Genomic DNA, 17,384 nt, shown 5'->3' on the forward strand with positions numbered 1-17,384 from the left:
GCTACCCGCAACGTCTGATCTGCACAATAGCGTTCCCGCTCGCTATCATCCTTTGTTACACCCACCTCACATATTACTTTTCTCAACTGCAAAGAAAATTTAGTTATTGCGTTGCAGTTCGCCCTCGGATAGGTACAGACGTCGTCTCCCTTTACGATAAATAACGTTTTCCAGAAAATATTACAAGTGATAATATTACGGTCACAAGTCAAAAGTAAGCAAAATAAACAAAGCGGTTTACTTTTTCAGACAAGCTCAATGAACTAAGTATATCTACTTACCTTTATAGGTGCAATACAATTTTTGTATGCAGATTACATAATACACTTTGGCCGATTAGCTTAGCCTACATTATACTGCTTTTCAATTTGAAGGCTGTTTTTTGTTGTCTTTATGTTAGTTATTTGGGATCATCAACAGGGTAGCAAGCTGAAATGGCAATAGGGAGACCGTTTCTGTCCCCATTGGGCGGATGTGTTCTGAAATGAAGACGGCGTACAGGCAAGCGTAGCATGGGACGACATTTAGCCCGCTGCACGCTGGACTGATGACCTTAGAAAGTAACGGGAAATGGGTGGATGAGGAACATGGCATCTCTCGTAAAGGTTTTTTTTTTATATTTTATTTATGTACCAAAAATTATAAGGTCTATACATCCAGAAGACGTAAAACAGGCTGAATAATTGGCATTATTTTCATGGTAAATTAAATTGTGTACTCAATCTTCGTTTTAGCCTTGAAGGTACTATTTTTTGGTTAGTATTATTTTTGTATCATTTCCTTATAGCAGGTGTTAGCTCTGAATCCTGTTAAATATTAATCTGATATCGGTCTACTCACTCTAATTCAGACTTTAATAAGCAGTATGTTTTACCGTTTACGGGCTTGATATCGAATATTAAATACTTATGTATATGGATATGTTATGTTGTTGTTATGTATGTGGATATGTTCGACGCGTACTATATCTCGTTATTAATTATTTCGGTAATCAGTTTTTTTAGTTTAGCTCCAATTGTATGTAGGACCTACACATTTGATGACAATTACTTAATTTGTATGCTTCTAATGCGTGCGTTTTCCAAAATTCGATAACTCTACACTTTTACTAAAAGTATGTAATATAGAATGTATAGAACTAACTGGTGTTCAACAAACATCCATACACCCATCAATACATACAAACTTTCGCGTTTATAATATTAATAGGTAATGAACTTTAAATTTCAGAGCCCATCAGTGAGATTAGTTATTAAAATCAGAGCATTATATTCAATGCTCAAAATATTATCATCATCTGATTATATCGAAGCTATCGCTTTGTTCATTGAGGCTTCATTTATGATCTTTATCTATTGTACGCTGGACTGAATACAACTGTGATACGAACCTGCCCATTGTTTCAAAACACTATATCAAATTAACCTAGTAGCTTAAAATTGTACTGGTATTTTTGTGAAAGCACATTGGATTTACCTACAGTCCAGTTATTGTGATTCATACAAAATCCGCTTTCAGCATTTTTATCGGATAAAAATATAGAGACAGAAGCTTATGAACTATTTGTGATTGTGTTATTTAATAAAAACGTGTTTTTATAGATTGTAAAGTACGGACTGTCATGCAATTTGTATACTACGTAATAACTAGGTACTAACTATGGCACTGTACAAAACCTCGGTAAAAGATGGTGGCTTTAAAACAGTTGTACTGTTTGGCGTCCATTTTAATCATCAAGTACTGCTTAGATCGGAAACCACCTCTAGTGGATATAAGTACGAAGCTTTAGCTAAAATATGCAGTTTCATAGTGATTTAGGACGTGGTAGTGCCATAATAAATTATTATTAATTATGGCACTATCACGTTGCCAGTTTGTGATGTAGGCGGTAAGGTACCTATGTATGTCGCTAATACTGCAGAAGCGTGTGTTAGTGAGCACTTTTGTAGTTTGTAACATCATTATTTTTCCGAATAGCCGTTATTTCACATACCATAATCAAATCATATCGCAGTCATTGGATACATAACTTATTTAGAAATCTACAGTCACTGAGTCAGCACGCAACTCTTGGTACAGTACATTAAGGCTCCATTTACCTAAATTATACTCAATAATATATAGTTAGCACGCGAAAGAAATATTAATATATATGGCTCCGAAGGCTTAGCTCCTCATAATATATGTAGTGTACCTACTGAAACTGTCTATAAAAGAGATAAATATATTAATAGTTGATGGCTGATTGTGTACACTATTGACGAGAACTCTCCCACCGCTAGTTTGTCGCAGCGACTACAGCTATCAAAGTAAAAAACTCCTTCAGCGCTCTTGTCGGCCAAAACACTCACGCAGTTTTGCGCGGAATCAAATGTATGTCCCGGTCTCGGCGACTGGTGCGAGTAATCACCCGTCAAACTCAATATACCTACTCATTCATAGCCCAGCGGCAAAACTATCCCAACTATACAATCGCTTCTCGTGGCTTATCAACTCGTTTCTAGTTTTTAGCTCAATTCTTTTCTCGCTAAACGTTGGCGGTCGGACAAGTGTCTACAACAGTTTGGATCCCCCTACACTGCCCTACAGCTATATAATTCTTGATATTCGGCATTTTCTTATATTCCTAGATAATCTCAGAAGTATTTAATTAAAGAATAGCTGAGTATTATTTACTCGCTAGGTACTGGGCATTGCTGTTCTTTGTGAATAGAGCTACATTTTTTTTTCATTAACACTGGCAAGCCCTTTGAAATGGTGGTAATTATTTCTTAAGTTCAAACCACGTCTTGTACACCAAAGCGTTTGTATTACCACAACATAAGTATAAACTTTACCACGTTAAGTATAAGAACTATTTTGCAACGCATATGCACCGGAAACCTATCGCACAAAGTTGCACAGCGTAAGAATTATATGCAAGTACAGCCACTACATTTTCACATTAAGAGAGATTAATCGCTTTGGCGAGATTTACCCTCGGGGTAAAAATATGCATTACTACCGGTTAAGATTGCATTTTTCAGAAAATTGCAGTTATTACAGTTACATATTTAGTTTGCATTGCGCTTGTGGATAGGTATAATATTAAATAATTGTGTTGCTTTCTACGCTACTTTTCTATATATTTGATTATGGTTGCACCAAAAGCTATCATTTTTTCCTGTGTGTAACTAAACCTATCGTTACGTGAATGATGTTGCCAAAAGATAGAAATAGCAAGAATAACAGTCCCAATCCTACTTTTCCTAATAAATATGAAATTAGTTATAAATATGAAAGTATGGTCAGTCTGTCTGTCTGTTAGCTTTCATGACACAACAACTTTCATGGCCACTTTTTCTCCCGTAAAATCGCAGAGTTCCCACGGGATTTAAAAAAAACCTAAATCCACGTGGATGAAGTCGCGGGCATCATCAATGTGATACGGGATAACTAACTTCCCGGATGTGACTATAAGATACTTCTACCCCGGAAAATCAAAGAGTTTCCACGGGATTTTCGAAAACCTAAGCCCACGTGGATTAAGTCATGGGCATCGTCTTCATTTCTATATTTAAGTAGAAATAAATAAAGTTCTGTAAGCAGAACGTCTATAACTTACATATTCACTAGCCTGGAATAAATTCCATCAACTGCGACTATTCTATTCGAAAATTCATACAACAAATGCTTTTACTCGAAGTCGTAACGATACAGTTTTCCGCCAGACACAGAAAATTGCTTGCACTCACTCTGTAATGCACTTGCATTACATTTCACAACCGGGATATTGGTACAGAAGATTGTTCATACATTTCACATCAACATTTTATATCAAAACAGACTGCAATATTGTCGAGAAACTCGCTTATACAAGTACTAAAGCCTGTTAGTCGGAAGTCGGAACCACTTTGACTGGCTTGTTTCTGTTTAAGCTCAAGTAATAGAAGAAAACGAGGCAAATTGAGCTTGCGAAAATATTGTTAGGTATGTAAATAAGTAATAACTAACAAACAACAATCATATTATACCACATTGGCATAAGTTGTGTACAAGGCTGTGTATCAAACTTTGATTTGATCTGTATATAAATTGAATTTGAACTAAATAAGTATACTTATGTAACTATAGTTAGAAGGACAGGTGCCTCCATGGTTCTTCGTTAATCAGTAGAGAGTGTCATTCAATTCGAGTTACGAGTACGTACATACGTACGTACGTACGTAAGCCAACACTTGTTTGTTGTATATAAAAAAAATATCATGTACTTAGATAGATTTTTTAGCCTGGCAAGAGGCGACAACACAGGCGATTTTTTCACGCCATACAATTCGTATGTAAGACACAATAATAATAGTCAATTGCCCATATAATTAATTCTAGCTCAATGATCTGTGACCTCTACCTATGAACTGTGCCTCAGAGGTGCAAGTTTATGGAAATAAACGCAGTTGTGGGGAAAAATCAGGTCACGGGGAACAGATATATAGTATGATAAATCATGGTTAAACAAGACCAATCAGAAAACAATGGAGAAACAGAGGGCAATGCTAGAAAGTTAGAAAACTCTCGAATACCTACAGTTCCCTCGCTACTAGACTGAGCCTGTTAGCTGGAACCGCTTTGAGACTTATCTCGACTTAAAGTTCAACTTGTTACTCGAACTATCCGTCTTTGTTGAGACGGGAGAAATTGAGGTAAAGTGAACTGGCGGAAGAGTGGTGAATCTTGTGTAGGAAATAATACCTACTACAAAGTCCGTCGTCTATTCGTGAGCTCTAATTGGGTTCTGTCTAAGAGACTAACTACTTACTCTCTTATTAATGCGTGATGAGAAAAAGAAATAAAAAGCATTCAGAATTTCAGACAACAATTTTAATTTTTAACGAACATCGCAGACATTTTTCTAAAAATGGCTTCCGAGACAGTCAAGTGGCTTCACGTCCAGCACGTGGATTTTTGCATAGGTCGAGCATTTTGACCATTTACAAACTTTGCTTGATGCTCGAGTCAAGCATTTACTTTCTTGAGAGTGATTGTTGCGATTTTATATTTTTGCTTGACGCGACGTTCGGACAGTGTTCGAGAAATGAGAAAAATGCCGTTTGCTGGCTCAAGTGCTGAACGGGCGCATCAAGCTGATTGATCAAGCAAAACGAAACTACGTGCTTGACGTCAAGCCGCTTGACCGTCTCGGAAGCCTATAAATATGGAAGAGGTATCAGTTACTCTTACTTCATCCGAAACAATCACATAGTATGCCTAGGAATACCTCACACTCATTCAATTTTATTGCCATGGCGTGAACAGTCAGTTTGAAGTCAGGGTAGGCATTTATTCCGGGCAAATCCGAGGTGTGTCATTGCTGTGCGAACGAGTGGTAAATTATTCTGACGATTCAAAAGCACCTGTAAAAGTTTACTTGAATAAAAACTTATTCTATTCTATTCTATTCAATGAAGTACAAACCTAAAACATATACCAAGTAAATTGTACAATTTTACAAGTATAAGCTGTTTACAGATAGACAAGAGTTTAAAGGCAACTCAAAGCACGGTGATTATAGAACTAATCCTCCTTTCGTGTCGCAGAGTAAGCTTGATTAAACGACTGACGCTTCAAGCATTTTTTATTCTGATGTGTATGAATGTGCCTTATTATACAGATTAACTTGTCTATTACCTGTTGGAAATATCTGCGCCCTGCAGCTCCACTTAAGGAAAAATCTTTTCTAACTTCTATTATAACATATTTCACTGCACTTTGTATCGTTTTATCCAAGTGGGTAACTTTTTTCCACGCTAGGCACGATTTTTTGACGAATAATCTGCGTATCAATCCTACTTATTAATAAATTTATTTATTTTTTAATTCAAATTTGAATTCAAAATCTGATATCTTCCAGCACAGTTAAAGCAAATAATATTTAATTGTTTAAAACGCACATAGCTCCGAAAGTTAGAGGTGCGTGCCGAGGATGAAACCCTGGACCACCCGAATTCCGACTAGGCCTTAACCACTAGGCTATGAAAGATTAGTAAATACTAACGACCCGCCCAAGCTTCGCACGGGCTTAAGCTTTCGCAAGCTTAGTACAATTTTGTAGGGACCTCTAATTTTTTTGAAATAAAATATAGCCTATATCACTCAGGAGTAATGTAGCTTTCTACTTATTTGTGAAACAATTTGCAGAATCGGTTCAGTAGTCCCAGAGATTACCTCCTATAAACAAACTTACAAACTTTACCTCTTTATATAATAGTGTAGAAGAATGGAAGAATAGATATGTTGGGTCTTCACAAAAGGATATTTTTCCGTCAAAGGGTAAAGTTGGAAGTGTAAATCCTTTTTGCAATTAATTGAAAGTTTACAGCGCCAGGTGAGGCGGGCGGACTTCCGGACAGCACATAGTGACTTTATTTGATGAACGCCGCCCGGCCGGACGTTGTTTTTGTGCATGTATAAGGGAATTTTCATCTCGTGAAGCTGAAATTCAATTTTTTATGCTAACTAGTAATTGAGAGGGGTTTATTTATAGTGCGCTCTAAAGAAATGTAAATAGTTTGGCTTTCATTTCTCATTGAAATTTTCTTAGCTATTCAGACAAAAGATTATGTCTCTGAAACTAATATTTAGTACGATATCGTGATCATTAGATTTAGATAATGTATTTTCCCTATTTAAAAATTACATTTTTAATAAAGATTGACAAGCCACCTTTATATAGGTTTTTATATAGCTCATACCCGCGACTTTGTCCGCATGGGTTTAGGTTTTTTAAGTCCCGTGGGAACTCTTTGATTTGATGATTTTGGGATAGGCGTTTTAGCTGGATAGGTGTGAGTTCCCTCCTTGAAGAATTCGAAAGACGACGAGTACAACTCGGTCCCAGAAACCGAATAAATCAGTAAGCAACTAAAAATCAACTCGGAAATTTGGCATTCGGTAGGTAACTAACTACATGGAGTCCTAAATCCTAACTTGCTTAACTATTAACTAACCTAGACGGTAGCTCTCAACTCTGTTGACTTAACTGTGTTAAACTTTATTACCTACCAAATCTGTAATATAAAGGACGGGATATTACCAGAATATTATTTAAAGTTACGTACCTAAGGTTGTCTGGAAGAGATCGCTGTTTTAGTGATAAGGGTGCCTGTAAACTTACACTTTTTGTACTTAATTACTTTATTTAAGTGATACGGTTTATAATAAACTTACCTTTACTTTAATTTTATTTAAAAAAATATTTCACTATTATATGTATAATGCAACAGCGCATAGGTATCATTGTGATAGTAATTTGAATTTGCATTTTGTAATTATTTCCTGAACTGATCAATTCTGGAGGCTAAGACTTAGAATATTAGGCAGGCCTTGGTCAAAATACCCGGTTCGCGATAAGACGTCTACATGCCTCTCTCTATTGAGGGCTATATCATTCGTATTTATTTTTTGAACATGTATATTGTAAAGTGTAGAGTATTGAATGTAAGTTTAAATAACAAAATGGTCCTGATTATTCTAGATTCAAACTTCAAACTCTTCACTTAAATAGTAGGTACTTATCGATTTTAAATTGAAGATATATAAGTCTAAAAGATTTTTCAGTGGTGTATAAAAACATTTTTCCATTCGAATTGAAGTATTAATAAAAACGTTAAAAGAGTAAAGCTCGTCAGTCAGGTGGTCTGCGTGCAGAACGATGCCAGGCTTTCATTTGTCCGTAACGAAATGAAAAATTGAACTCAGTTCTGTTGCACTGATTCAATTTTTTTGTAACTACTTAAACGTATTTTTCTGCTACTCTTATTTTTGGGTATTTCGGAAAAAAGAGATATTTCATAGAGGATTCATAGAGAATTTACGGTAGGTATTAAATTAAGTATTATTTAAATAGAAAGGATTTAAAAAATGCTATATCCGATAAGGATAAAGAATACAAATTGTAGATTGTGATTATGTGGAATGTGAAACAAGATACACATAACTTTATGCTATAAAGAACATTTAAAAAAAAATTGGTACATTGATATCGATAAAAATCGTTTTATTTTATTTTAATGCTCTCAACGTTGATTTCTTTATTCATATCAACATTAACTCATAGAAACTTCGCTTTTCTTTCCTGATTGTAAGAAAATATATACGAAATGTAAAAAATGTTGGCAATCAGGCGGATCATTGCCCTGACAACTAGCAGAAGATTCTCTGTTATCTGTATCCCTTATTACAGTAACAAAACCGGGTAGTATTGAGCCCTTATCTATTGATAAGGGTTGTAACTCGTAAATAGAGCTCGATGGAAGCTGAACAGAGCCATGTTTAATCTGAATCAGGAAAACCAATTGTAACTCTGTTAGTTGATTTAAATTGGAGTTACGATTCGATGTCTCGATGTCCCCAATACGCTTTCACAATATTATCTTAGTAATTTTGTAGTAATTTACCGATGTGTAAAAATATTTTGCTATTGAACTATTTGTAATTTATTAAAGTTGTAAGATATCTTGATAAAAATCTAAACCGTAGAATACACATTCCTAAAAAGCATTAAAAAAGTAACTGAGCTGATAATCGATCCTGACAGGAATTAGGATCGACAAAAAAACTTTATCATGGTTACCCATCGAAATCACCTTTGACGTATAAATTATGTAGTGGATATGCGGACTAGTAGTGTTCCCGTCTTTTTTTGCCTACTATCTAGTCTCGCAGCTCAACTCAAACTCCTTTTTTTCTCCTATTTCTCCTTTCATCATTACCTGATATAGTTGCAGATCAGAAGTTTAGAATCCACTTCTCTTTCCCTCCCAAAATTGAGCTACAAGGATGTCCACCCGTTTGCCATGCCGCAACTCTCCCAAGCTCTTCCCTAAACTCTGTCTCTGAAGGCCGAAAAAATACTTCAAGTTAGGTGAATACCTATCCTGGGATAAGGCTACAAGAAAAACAAAACAACCTACCTTTGCTCTCTGAGGACAAAAAATGCAGGTTTATTTTTGTGATATATCGCGAGAAACTTTACGGCGCCTTGTAAATATATAAATGAAGTGTTTATGTAGGTTCATGAAATATGTATTGCCTTATTCAACGCGAGGGATCACTAGCGCTTTCCGTCAATTTACCTTATGTACCAGAGATATGGAAGGCAATATATTTTTGTGCTATCTATGGAAATAATAGTGAAAGCTTTTATAAGCTTTTATATATGGTAAAAATGAAATATAGTGAATCTTTCTCATTAAATTGTAGCGTCTTGTTGGGCTATGCTTCACAATAAAACCCTTGCATACACATCCGTTGTTTTTATTTGTTTGAATAAGAGATATTTTTATTCACTTCCTAATAACTTTTCAACCCCGACCCAAAAAGAGGGGTGTTATAAGTTTGACGTGTGTATCAGCTGTGTAAGTATCTTTACTGTGGCATCGTAGCGCCTAAACGAATGGACCGATTTTAATTTAGTTTTTTTTTTGTTCGAAAGGTGGCTTAATCGAGAGTGTTCTTAGCTCTAATCGAAGAAAATCAGTTCAACCGTTTGAAAGTTATCAGCTCTTTTCTAGTTTTCTTATAGAGGTTCTTGTGTCGGGGGTTTTTTATATTTTAAGTTATTAGTACTTACACAGTCACGATGAACTGATTTTATTTAGCGTTTATTTCAAAGAGAGAACTTTTCCTTTCCCGATTTCTGTGAGAATTTTGAAGTTTTTTCATATCGTAGGTTAGGTAATCGACATCGGTAAAGTACAAGTTCTTCATTTTGAAAAGAAACGCTTTTGGAGGAGAAAATTTAGCTGATGTCCACAATTTGTCTGCGTAGATTTAAAGTTAAAATCTCAGGGGAACTTGTTGATTTACAGTATTATGTCCGTCTTCAGAATTCAAGCTATTCAATTTTGTCAAGATCTTTTCAGCGGTAGACCGGTGAAAAGGTAAATGTATAGCACAGAGAGACAGATAGACCGATATGTTTTCACATTACTACATAGATTATGCCCGTAGAAACTCTTGGATTATTCGGAATACAAGGCATCCTATTTCTATCTGTAAGATGCAAGATATATTTGTACCAAATTTCGTCAAAATCAGTTAAACTGACGAGTTTTTAAGAATCTTGTGGAAACTGTTTAATTTTCCGGGATCAAAAGCAGCCTATGTTCTATCCCGGGATGCACCCCATCTCTACACCAATTTCGTCAAAATTGGTTAAACGGATGGGCCACTGAAAAGCTAGCAGACAGACAGACACTCTTTCGCATATAATTACCTAATATTAATATAGATTAGTATAGATAGTATGGAAGTGGATATGGAAATCGCAGTATGAATTTATATTACTCTAGTTAAATTTTAAATAATTTAAAAAGCTCTTTGGTTTCCCATGTTCCTCGTCGCCTTTGTTCCACCGACGCACTCGTGCAACTACGGTAAAACTGGCGACGTGAGTTTTCCGGATGTTTCCTGTATCGCAACGTAAATTAATAAGAGTGCAGACTGAACTCAATTACTGCTCACGGATGAGTGGATGTAGGTTTGTTTCCGCTTGAACTGCGCGAGATGTACGGATCTCTTGCCATTCACACAACTTTAACTCTAAGAACTGTAATACCTAAGTACTCTATTTTTTTAAACTATGTAGTTCTACAGGTATGGGCGTTCTAGGATACGGCTGCCCTTAGTATCCTTTTTTTTCGAGGAGGACATTCCAATAATTCGTTCAAAATATTTAAATAATACCTGCCTTTTCTGAGTGACGCTTATAATTCAGAAGTGGGATATGACTTAAGTTGCCTTAATTTCGCTTTGGTATGTTTTTGAAAACAACCCACATTTAATTAAAAATTTTAGTGAGTTCGGTAATTTTGGTGATTAACGGTACGGGTGGATTGGTACGGTTTCTTACATAATATGTATAATATAACGTCAGAGTAGAACGATCAATATTTTATATTTTTTGTAATAACAAACCGATACGTATAAAATGTTATTGAAGATAACCCGAAAACCATTACAAAAACTAAATGGCAAATGAAATAAAGCAAAGCGAAAATAATTCGCCGTGCAATGAAAATTGAAATTACGAGAGATCTTGTACGTTCGTTATGCGGCTGCATTTAGCGGAAAATGAAATGCTGAAAGATAGTAATGTGGAATGCACACGGCGCGTGCAAGATGCGCTAAAGACGCTAGAGCCGCAAACTAGCCGCAAAAGACTCTTTTCCAGCGTACCGTTATAAAATAAGGAACCTTAAGTTTCGTCCACTACATCTGTCGCCATGTTACGCCACAGTTGAGAGGAGGAACGATGCATCGTGTTCACGTCACGCAGAATCCGTTGCGGGCTTGAGGCATTCGTTGCCAGTGGCGAATGGTGACGACATGCTGGCGGAATTATCGTTGTACTTACTGTGGAGATTATAGTTAGTAGGACGGTCTCGTTGCGATTCTCTCGTCCGTGGAGATGGCGTCAGGATGGTATGTTAGACTATAGACAGCTCAGTTCAGTCTACTGAACGTCGTGAGTTGTGACCAAGCTGCGTGATACACGTTTCACGATTGAAAAATCTGTGTGTGCTTTTATTGCGTCTCTTACAGCTTCGATCACCTTTATGTGGAGACAGCGTGTATAGTAGGTACAGGATGCAGCGTTGTAGACTGTGGAAGGCTTGGGGCAGTAAGGTAGACCGTACTGCTCCAGATACTGACTCAGTAGTACTGACTGTACTGATTCAATAGACTGAATGCTGCGATTTGTGATCGAGCTGCGTCACACACGATGCAGAATTGAAAAATCGTTGAGTGCGCTTATTGCGTCTCTACAGCTTCTGCGGGTATACGATCACCTTTACACGGAGACGGTAGGTGTAGTACTAGGAGTGTAGACTGTAGACTGTAGACGGCTTGGCGCAGTTCGGTCTGCTGAACGCTGTGACCGAGCTGCTAGGCGCTACACTGTCTACAGGATTAAGGTACGCTCACGTTGGTACGTAGCTTACGTAACAATACATTTTAAGTTCCATGTTATACCTAGTCTTTCGGGAAAACGTATTTATTTTTATTTATTAATATTCTATTTGACAGCGGTGAAAGCGTCGGCCCCCTAGTCGGGGGTCTGGGTTTCGATCCCGGGCTCTCGCTTTTAGGAGTTATGTGCGTTTTAAGCAATTACGAGTAAGTAAGTAACTATCACTTGCTTTGCATAAGTATACATAAGAATCTGTAACTTATTATTAGTATATTAGAACAAGGCATGCTCTTTGCTTTTCATACTTCTTTCATTTTATTTCAGAAGAACTAAAAAAATTGTACTCATATAAATGTCGCAATAATAAATGCTTTACAAGTGGGTAGAACTAACCATTTGCAAACTGACTGCCTCACAAACGACACAGACGATGCATAAAAATTTAAAAAGCAACGACGCTACTTGACCTCATATACCTTGGTAAGTACTACAAGCTTACAGTGCAAAATATTAACGAGGTAGAGTTTACGACTTTTACTTTACAATAATCATCTCCACCCACGAACGGCTGACATTTTCACATATATCCCTATATCCGCGACTTCGTCATCGTCATTCGTCGAAGGTTTCAGGTTTTTTAAATCTCGTTTTTATCCGGAAAATATAACTCATATTTAAATAGACTCATATTTAAATTAGATTAGATGAAATGTAGACTATATATGCCTGTGTGGGATCCATGCTATCTTGAGATTTTTAACCTAAATACACGCGGATGAAGTCGCGGGCACCATCTAGCATAATTTTTAATCTATCGGGGAATACGACGAAACCAACGACTAACACTGTTGTCATGATATTTTGAGATAACTGGTGAAGTGACTAACAAACCCACTTTCATAGACTGCTATATCTACTCATAATCATCTCGCGGTTGGTTAAAAAGCAACCACGCTACTTGACATTTGCTTCCTATGTGGAAAAAGCTTACAGAGCAAAATATTAAAAATAGAAGTTTAGAGTGCACAAGAAATGTGGGAGCTAAATATCTTGATAGCTCAGCGTTTGCCAGCCATGCATTAATAACTAGAGTCGACCCTGCTTGACCTCGGCTTAATGTAAGCGGCTCTTCAGTAACACGTCATTATTTTTATTAAAATACTAAGTTTCAAACCTTACATTACGAAAAAGGTTTACAAAATAAGCAAACTCAAATATTACTTGTAGAAATATGAAGAAAAATTTGTCGTTCTTATAGGAAACAAGAGGATGCCCGTGACGTCGTCCGCGTGGATTTAAACTTTTAAAGATACCGTGGGAACTGTTTGATTTTCCGAAGTAAAAAGTTGCCTATGTCAATTACAGGGACGCAAGCTACCTCGGTACTTTTCATATAAATTTTTTAAGCGGATGGGTCTTTAGGAATCCCGTGGGAACTCTTTGATTTTCCGGGATAAAAAGTAGCCACGTCCGTCCCCGGGATATAAGCTAACTCTGTACCAAATTTCGTCAGAATCAGTTAAACTGTTGGGCCGTGAAAAGGTAGCAGACAGACAGACACACACTTTTGCATTTGTAATATTATAAAATATATATATAAAGTATAGAGGATGTTGTTTCACTTTTCCTTTTTGATGAAAAAGTTTCTGAAATGCCGTTGAGGTATTCATTTTTTCTGTTCAGACATTATATCTATAATATTATATTTTTCTCAACAAAAATCGGACAAGAAGCCTTTTTGATTGACTTCAGAAAATTCAGCTAGCATTAAGTGGATGATAATAAAATATAATTTTGTTCAGACGCTTCTTTACATTGCGTTGACAAAATTGCAATCAAGAAAAGCAATATCAAATTTTCTGAATGACAAAAAGTGTAAGTAACCCTTAATATAATAAGTGCCTGATCTAAAACGTATTTGCCTTAGGGTATCTAATATTTCAGTCTCTAGGAATAAAGAAAATCCTTCAGGAATTTCAAACAAACTAGTTAATAACAATATGGCTTCAGTTTCAAACTGTTCAAGCTGGATATAATCACACTTTTTTATTTACTTCGTTTAAAACATATTACAAATAATAATATAATTAGTCAGATTTCAGCACGAAAAAGATAAAATTAGAGACGTTTAATTTTCAGCAAGAAGCAATACCAGTGTCTTGGGCACTTGCCCACTGCCCATGGATGGAATCTTGGATAGCATATATTTTTTTGAATTTTTATAGGTTATTATTAAAAACAACTGTAGATAATACTATAATATTGTAGTGACACAGCCCTATGCCCTAGAGAAGAGATGAGAGAAACGCTCCAGACTGCAGAAAGGTCAGATCCAAAGGTAGTCGACCTCCAGTAATCTCCGGTGTGAACTCGTGACACTGTCTGGTGCGAACCGGGGTAACCCTTTGTGCAATTTGTATTAATTTTGATGTTTAATCAGAAGAGTTCAATACCAGACACTTCTTAACAAGTGTAAATTAAAAATTTATAACACCCCCGACAAGTGAAGGTTGCAGTAACTACATAGAAAAGAGCTGATAACTTTAAAAACGGCTGAACCGATTTTCTTGGATTATAGCTAAGAACACTCTCGATCAAGCCACCTTTCAAACAAAAAAAAACTAAATTAAAATCGGTTTATTATTATATCATCATAATTATATCGGGGGTTAAAATATACATTTACGTTATACGTGGTACCTACTCATACTAACCTAAACAGAAAGCTTTGATGAATGATAATACTTACGTAATATTTTATTTTATTTGGGTTGTAAACTAATTAGAAGTGGAAGAACAATTTTTTTGCCAGATTTTGTATGGACTACGTTTTACATGTTAGACTTGGTGGTTCCTTGTGAATATTAATTTATAAGGAGTGTTTATGCGAAGAGTTATAAAATATGTATTCCCTTATTCTTTCTATTCTATTCTATTCTATTTTCGTGCATGCCAACTCCACATCCAGCAGACACAATTGCGTACCTGTATTTTTGTTCATATATCATCTTGTTTTGTTTTTACAATTGTAGTCAGTTTTGTGAACTGAATTTAAAAAAAATTCACTGCGAGAGATCACCAATTTGTTCGTCAATTTACCGAGCGTACAAAGATATAATAATAATATTATGAAGATGATAATTTTGCGCTAGAGATCCATAAATTTTCTGAGATTGCAGAAACCCATCTTTCTAAATCAGTTTGATTTATAAAGGTATTAACAGATGCCTGCGACTTCATCTACGTGGATTTAAGTACTAAAAGCCCCATGGGAGTTCCTTGATTATTCGAGATAAAAAGTAACCTGTCGCTATCTCCAGATCTTCAACTTTAGCCACGCAAAAAATCACATCGATCCGTTGCTCCATTACAGCATTATTGAAAGACAAAGCAACAAACAAAAGCACTTTCCCATTTATAATGATCAGGAGCTTCGGCGGCCGCCTACGAAATGAGTGCTACGTAACCAGTTTCGTGCAAAGAATATTTTGTCTTACTACGAAGCCCTTAGAAAATCCTTAATCCGCAAGGCTTTGACAGCAGCAAGCAATATGCACATGCACCATTCAATATAAAAAGTACGAGTAGAGAATATAGAAGTATTCCATAAATATTATGTTAATTTGTTTATGATTTTTTCAATAGTTGATATATACAATTAAAAACGTATCATTTCTTTGATTTGAACCTGATTTATTCGAGAGCTATAACGAATCACGAACGGCATGCATAATACATAGAGGGTGTCGGCTGTCGCGGTTTTTACTTTTCGAATCTCTCTATATTTTTCTCTCGATCTGCAATAAACTGCGGATACTGCCTGTAAGATACTTTGAACATCGCTGGAGTACCTGAATTTTTCATGCAGCGTCAAAGGTCTGGGACGCTCCTTTCATTAGAGAATATAGAGGCGCCTGGAAGCGAAAATTGTCTTTTGTATTTTTCACGATAAAAAGGACACGTTATGTTCTACCTACTCTACCAACGCTACCTCTCATCTCATCTAAGCCCATCATAAGGGCACTACGAGTCTAGGCGATAGTCCACCACGCTAGCAAAGTTTGGATCGGAAGACTTTATACACCTTTGTGAACATAATGGAGAACTCTCTGGAAAATCAAAAGTTCCCATGGGATTTTTTAAACCTAAATCCACGCGGGCGAAGCTGCATCCATCATCTAGTGTGATAATATAATATTATGCTGAATCTTAACACATTATACTTATACCTATAAAAAAAGAAAGTACGAAGATAGGTTCCTTAGATGTAATTAGAATGTAAAATATCGACTCGCTGAAGTCGTCACTAAGCAAGGTTACCATGCTGGATATCGTATTCATATTTAACTAGAATCGAGAAACCCTCACTACAAGGAAGGAATACTTGAATGACGTGAGAGCTCGCACCTGTTAGAGAAACATATGTTACAAACGAAACACTCGCTGTTCAAAAGTATATGTGTGTTGCTAATTTTACACAGCACAAATCGATCACTGTTAGTTATATTCTTCAAAACAATAATATATTGTATGCAAAGTAAAGCAACTAAAAGTAATTCGAACTTTCCTTAATATGCCGGGAAAAATCCTAAAAATAACTAGGTAGGTACAATTTTCCGATACGCGACAGCGATCAAACCTGGAGATAGATCACGTTTCGAATTGCATTTTCAGTCGCGCTTGTCTGTTAAACAACCACAAACTAAACAACTCTCGTCTGCTTTGGACTTCTACTTGCTTTGTCCCAGTGCCGTTCAATATATTTCTTTTAGTAAATCTGAAAGCTTCGGAATAAGAGTTATCAATGCCGGATGCCCGAGGCTTTACAATAGACGTTGGATCCAGTGGGAGAATAGCTTATTGCAAGGAAAGATTATATAAAGATTAAACTTCACGAAGTGGGTAGTCATATTTTTACCCCCGACCCAAAAAGAGGAGTGTTATAAGTTTGACGTGTGTATCTGTCTGTGGCATCATAGCTCCTAAACTAATGAACCGATTTTAATTTAGTTTTTTTTGTTTGAAAGGTGGCTTGATCGAAAGTGTTCTTAGCTATAATCCAAGAAAATCCGTTCAGCCGTTTGAAAGTTATCAGCTCCTTTCTAATTACTGTAACCTTCACTTGTCGGGGGTGTTATAAATTTTTAATTTACACTTCTCGATTTGAGAGTAGAGCGGTTAAATTGCGGTAATGTAATATGAATGAAGACATTGTATTGCGTTAAAAGGCTACAACGACTCAAATCGTTTTTAGAAGAGTAGGTAAGTATAAGTACTAAGTATATTAAATTGTCAGTCCTAGTCTTGTTATTATTAATGCCGTGGTGATGGTTGGTGAAGGCATTGATGTGTTTTGAGTCTGAGATGTTAAAAAGTCATGCCTGAAGCATGTTTCTATACAATTTTCTTTCTAAGTAGACAATGTGTCTTTTGT

Source organism: Maniola jurtina, chromosome 2, assembly GCF_905333055.1.
Source record: "Maniola jurtina chromosome 2, ilManJurt1.1, whole genome shotgun sequence".
Classification (NCBI taxonomy): Eukaryota; Metazoa; Arthropoda; class Insecta; order Lepidoptera; family Nymphalidae; genus Maniola; species Maniola jurtina.